The sequence below is a fragment of the Crocodylus porosus genome, unplaced genomic scaffold (assembly GCF_001723895.1).
Source record: "Crocodylus porosus isolate Cpor-Errol unplaced genomic scaffold, CroPor_comp1, whole genome shotgun sequence".
NCBI lineage: Eukaryota > Metazoa > Chordata > Crocodylia > Crocodylidae > Crocodylus > Crocodylus porosus.
Genome location: NW_017728919.1, coordinates 879,794 through 886,071, shown reverse-complemented (window position 1 = coordinate 886,071; position 6,278 = coordinate 879,794). Strand labels below are relative to the sequence as shown.

General features: G+C 49.5%; 1 long non-coding RNA gene across 1 annotated transcript; it reads right to left on the bottom strand.

Moving 5' to 3' along the window:
• Nucleotides 1-429: 429 nt before the first annotated feature.
• On the bottom strand, nucleotides 430-5,529 carry LOC109312308. The gene is made up of 2 exons (XR_002101787.1): nucleotides 5,443-5,529; nucleotides 430-3,335 (listed from the first exon to the last, which is right to left on the bottom strand). It is a non-coding gene; the product is annotated as an uncharacterized LOC109312308 (long non-coding RNA).
• Between the last annotated feature and the right edge of the window lie 749 nt (nucleotides 5,530-6,278).

Genomic DNA, 6,278 nt, shown 5'->3' with positions numbered 1-6,278 from the left:
GTGGGTATCCTGATGCTCAGGCCTCTAGATGCCCATCCAGTCAGGATCAGAAGTGCTCAAGGGGCTGGAAGGAGTGGACTGTGGACACGGAGAAATATAGGCACCCCCAGTTGTTTTTGGAAGCGCTCTAGGAAGTTACGCTTGAGGCGGGTTGTATGAAGGTACCAATGTGGAAGAAAACTCACTTTCAGAGCCGTTCAGACAACGCCGACAGGAGTCTCCTGGGCCGACTCTTCTACCGCTGGGATCAGGACCGTAAAAAGCCACCCCCCTGCAAGGGCTACCCTGGCCTTATTCCAACTGCCCACCAGAAAGGCGGCTCCACCCGCCCCAGGAGCGGTTCTCGACACTGTGCTGATGCCCGCTTTTCTTCTGGGAAGGCAGGAGGGCACAGGAGGCTGCAGGGAGGGAAGGAGCCTGACATCTGGGTTGTCAGCATTCTTCATTTATTTCTCCCACAAGATGCATTAACAATGATTTAAAGCAACCAAACGTCTGAGAGAGCAGGAATGGCAGAGGATAATCTTAGCCAGCTGGGAGCAAACCCAGGTTGAGAAACCATCTCCAAAGAGGCAGAATGTAAAATGAGCTCCTATGATTAAAGGGGAGGGAAGAAGAGGGAATAGCTTCCACCGTGGAGCAGCAAAAGGTCAGAACCTTCTCCGCCCGAAGCATGGTCAGATTAAAAGCAATGAAGAGGTTTTTCTCCTGGTCTCTTTGGCACCCCTAGAAACACCCCTGTGCAGAGGGTGCAAGCAGTATTCAGGTATCGGGTGCCCCCCTACACTGGGGAAGCACGAGGGCTCTTCTTTAATTAATTCAGCCTACCACGCACCATTAAACTGGTCCCTTGCAGGTGGCATTCATTGTAGGTGCAAGCCCTCCACCCCAACTGCATATCCCAAACACAACAAACACCCCAAACTGCTGCCAGAATGGACGCTTCTGTCTGGTATTGGAATCATTACAAACACATACTTAAAAAAAAAAAAATAGGTCCCCTTTACTTCCAGCAGAATCATTAAATCATCCACATGTTAAAATACACAATCATTAATTTTCTTGGAATCATCCATTCCAACAAACCCAGGAAAATCAAAGCTTGCCGACTCCCTTGGTCCAACCAGGAACAAGAGCTTAAAGGATAAAAAAAAAAAAAAAAGCCTCGCTTTCAGCTAATGGAAGTCCGATGAGCATGACGGCAAAAATGCTGAGCCACACAGGTTAACTAAGAGGATTGAAGTAAACTGTCTGACTTCAGGGCTCTGCAAATCAAGCTTTAGGGGAAATTAGGTTTGTGCTGGGGGCTGAAGAGTTAAGGGAAATGTCAGCTCCTGTTACAGAGCGCAGAGGTAATGCAGCTGATGAATCAAAATCAACTAGCTGAGGGCATGACCTGCAGGGCAGGAGGGACTTGGACCATGGCAGCTGACCGTAATGCAGCAAATCGGCAAGGAAAAAGTGCTTAAACTGAGCATTAAAGGATAAAAAGGAGCTGAGGTTGGGGCAGGCCGAGGCGCTGGCATGTCTCCCTGGGAAGGCATTTCCACAAATACTTTTGCTGCTAAACCCAAAGTGTGTCTGTGCCTCCCCAAGGTGTGCAGGGTGGGATGGAGAGGGGTGCCTTGCCTCGGTGGCGAGATACTAGGCCTTGTGTAGATGAACCCCAAGAGCATGGTGCTCCCAGGACAACAGCTCTCCGCTGCTGCGTGGCTGGTATAAAGCCACGCAACACTGCAGAAGGAGGAAGAGCTCCTTTCCTAATTGCCAGTTTCTCCCTTTTCAACAAGGAGAAATCGTTGCCGGCTAGAAGCTAACATCCTGTTTCCAGGGCTTCCCTTCCCACAGATGCTTAATGGACACACCTAACACTGCAGTCTGGCCTCACAGCTGCACCTCCCCAGCCAGGGAACTCCTGCCGGCAGGATGACTCCCCTTGGCTTCCTGTAACAAAGGCACTCCTCCTTCACAAGCGAGGGAGCATGTTAAGGCTTGCAAGACTGTCCTGCCCTCCATTGCCCAAGACCAGTGTCACCCCACTGGCTGCCCACGCAGGGGCGGAAGCCATGTGCTAAGAAAGCGTGCTGTAAGCAGGATCATTCCAGCCTAGTTCCCACCGTGCTGGCAGAGAGGTGTGCTGCACGTTTATAATACATTCAAATACTCCCCACCCACCATCACCACAGGACCCACAACAACTCTCAGTGGTACAAATGATTCCCCTGCAGTCCGCTGGGCAGATGGTCTGGTGCAATCCAGAGTCCTAACACCACCAGGGCTACGGCCCTCCCTCAAGGAGGGGTTCCTGTTGAAGCAGAGCTGCCACAGGTTAAGATCAATAGTGCACAGGGATCCGGCATCAGCTCCTCCTCAGGGTTATTCCTCCTCTTTGAACATGTCACAACCGCACAGGGAACAAGACCTTCTGGCTTGGAGCACAGTCCTCGACTAATCCTTCCACGCATGATCAAAGCCCTCCGAGTCCAGCAGCTGGGCAACTATTGAACATTTCTGTGGTGCAGGTGATGCTTGCAGGTCCTTTGGTTTGCTGCTGTTCCCTGACACTTCGCTGATCTTGCAGCAAGCACGCACTAGTCGCTGCTGGTGCTTCAGAGAAACGCTCTCCTAGTCAAGTGCCATCTTTCCTTCTCCAAAAGGGGTACCAACCTGTATTGCCATGGCACAATTTCCACCTCCGAGCTGCTGCATGAGCGCTAATAGCAACAGCCAGAACACCGCTGCCCCAGATGCATTGGTCCCTGAGCTATCCTCCCAGCTGCCCACGCTAACTGAACATAGCACCCACCCCTCAGCAAGCAAGAGGATCCCTCCTGACTGATCGCACTGGACACAGCCAGGTACAGAGTCTATTAATAAAGAAGTGACCATATACTGACATGGCAAGTGAAAGAACGCAACTCCCCAAGAGCACTTCAGCTCAACTGCCCTACTTAGTAGAGGGTGGGGAATGAATGGAGATGGGATATTCATTAGACTCCCCAAGCCAGAAGACAAGGCTCGAACACTCAGGTCCCATATGTTCAATCCATCCCAGAGAGTCACAGTTTGTTATGAAGAGTTTTAAAGTTTTCCCGTGACTGGTCCCCATACTGCAGGGCTCCTGTCACTCCACCTTCCCCTACACAAGGCAAACGAGAGAGGGGGAGACAGGGTTACACTGCCCTGCCCCCAGCGAGAACATTTCGTGCTGTTAATTAGCAGTCATTTTAAGCAGTTAGGACAAAATAACCCCCAAAAATTGGCGAGGCGATCCTGCAGCTGGGCATGCACCTTCTGGGTCTGTCTGTGCAGATCGAGCCTGGGTCCCACATCATCTGGAAAACAGAAAACACCCACACACCAGAATGAGCATTCATGGTTAGACAGAACAGTAGCGTCCTGGGAGAGAGTTGGAAATCAACAGAGCTGCGTGCCTATACACGCAGCTCTCCTCGCCTTTGGAAACACCCTGAAGAAATCAAAAGAACTTATTCTGGGAAGTCAAAGACTACGCAATGTTAGTGTCTGTCCTGAGGGGAGAGAGGGAGTTACATGCAACCTGGCCTGGTTGGGATACAGCCCACTCCTTGCTTCAGGCAGATTTCTTGGGGATCTCTGAAGGAAAGGAACACATTGGATGTGTTGCAGTAGTCCCAAAGTAAGGGCATGCCTGGGCTACCACACTATCAACTGCTTTCTGTTCAAAGGAGACTACATATCCCTGTGGAAAAGCATTAGATTCCATCTCAAGAAACTTCAGCTCTATTCCCGTTCCTGCCACTGTCCTGCTGGCTAAGCGCTATACCTCAGTTCTTCCGTCTGCAGAGGCGGGGCTGCCCCTTTTGCAAAGTACTTTGATCCATCCTGACGAACAGCTTCCCGCACAGAATACAGAGAAAGCGATATGAGAAAGCGGCACGTTCTCCAGAGGCGCAACAGCAGAGCTGGCTTGCAGTGTTAAAAGCCAAGCTTGCAAGCGTTCAGTCAGCAACGTTCCAGCTAGCAGAACTCCAGATAAGAAAACGATCCTTACTGTCAGCATATGCTTTATACGCATTAGCTGATCCAACGCAAAGGAGTCCAAGACGTTTGAGATGAGGCAGAGAGATTCCTCGGTTCTTAGAACAGCAGAGGGAGGGGACAAAAGGAGCAAACTGCTTGGCACAAAAAGAGATAGGAAGATAATGCAGGGACTTGAGGAGCATAGGGAAGAGGATTTTAGGTCATGCGTTGCCAGAGAAAAGCACATATGCAGTCTGCCCACAACACACATGCCACTTGCCATTACTCTCAACCTCCCCCTTCATACTGTGGAACCAGGGACAGGGAGAAACCCTACAGCGCTGCCTGCCCCTTACATTCACTTACACAGGAAACCGATCATGCAGCTCCTCAGACTCCCCCTGAACGCTGCCCACACTTCTCTCCTTTACCTTCCCTGCCTGTCCCTGCACATTCCATATGCCTGGACCTAAAACTAAGGCATGTATGCACCCCATTCCCACCCAATTCTTTGCTGAGGACTACTTGAGAACACATCCTAGTGTCCATGTGCCTCTGTGTTAGTTCTGAGATGTAGTCACTTGGCCCTTTATGCTACCACCTCCACTGGACTGGGTTTATGTGACATAGATCACCATTGTATTGTACCCTACGCACGCTGCAAGCAGTCACATAATAATACTATTATAGCACTGGGTCGGGACTTGAGGCACAATCAGAATAACGATCAGACAAGGCCATAGCAATTACGAGGTTAGAAATAAATTTAAGATGGAGACTCTTACCTCTTACAGGAAATCCTAATCGGTTTCATAGAGGATTTAAAATGTCTGCAGTATTTGTATAGCACTCAGTCTCCTAATGAAGGCAACCTAATCTACTGCATTTGGGGAAGGCCTGGTCACCTGGCTTTCACCCCAGCACCAGGCTGCCAAGCTGATGCTAACACAGCAGGAGAAACCCTCACTTTAACAAAATAAAGAAGCACTAAACTTTTCTCCATGACTAAGTATTGTAAATGCAGTTAAATATTTATAGCTCTGACTGGATAATGTTTATAAATAGGTCAATGTTGCATATAGGAAGGTAAGCATAAATATGTATTTGTAAATAGCGTGCATATAAATATGGATGAATCAAAATAAACAGACAAAACATTCCCACATAGAAAGACCCTGGACGCCCAGCCCAGCATCCCGAGCAAGATGAGCGACAAAGCAGTCTGCCCCAGACTATCAAAATTAATGGATCCTCAAAGCCTAACCCAGCAGTGAGACCCGCAGAGCTGGACACTGCACAAGTGGAGGCAAAGTTTCACCTAACTGGATCCAGTTGCAAGGTCTGTGCCAAAGCTTCTTGCATCTTTAAAAAGGGATATTTATAGCAACTTGCAAGGAAACAGAGAAGGATAAAAAAAAAAAAAAAAAAAAGTCTACCTACCGCCTCAGATTTCTTGTTTCAAACACTGTGTCTTCATCACTGTCAAGCGAAGTCATCTCCATGTGTTCATCGTAGTTTGAAAGGAGACCATATTTCTTCCTCTGAGGTTTCTTCAATCTGAAATAAGTTTTGAATTCATTTACATCCACCCCTGGGCTAGAACTGAGGCAAATGGACCCAATTTAAGAGTCTTTTCCATAAGTTGCCACGGGCTCGTAAGGAGAAAGGGGTCCCTTGCAAGCAAAATCAAGCGAACAGGAAGTTTGGGGTGGTTTTACTAGTTTTCTCAGGTCTGATATCATGCCATTCAATGGGCAACCCCCAAAGCATCTCTGAAAAGCAACTTCCCGAAGCTGCTCCCTGCCACTTCTCACATATGCGCCACCAAGTCCCCAAGACACTTCTACAGGCTGGTGAATTTAGAACAGAACTGTTACGCGGGGAGGATTTCCCATGCGGATACACTCAGTTCAGCTCACGTGGCATCGGTCTTTGCCATCACCACCAAAATGTGGGAAGGACCGAGTGAGAGTGTAATTTTTTAATGATGTTTCTAGATCAGCAAAAGCAGACCAGCTCCTGTCTACCAGCAAGCAGGAAAAAAAAGCCCTATTGGCAAAAGTCCTTTTTTTTGTTAATTTAAGTGGAGCCTCCCAGGAGGAGAAGGGGCCCTTGGGTGCCCCGGGAGGGTGGATCCATAATCCCCACCCCCTCTCACCTGAGCGCGCGCACCAGGAAGTAGAGCGCGGCGAGCACGCACAAGCCGCTGAGCACGTAGAAGGCGCGGTGCACCACAGACACGTTCAGGCCGCCCGGGCCCCGCCAGCCGCCGCCCC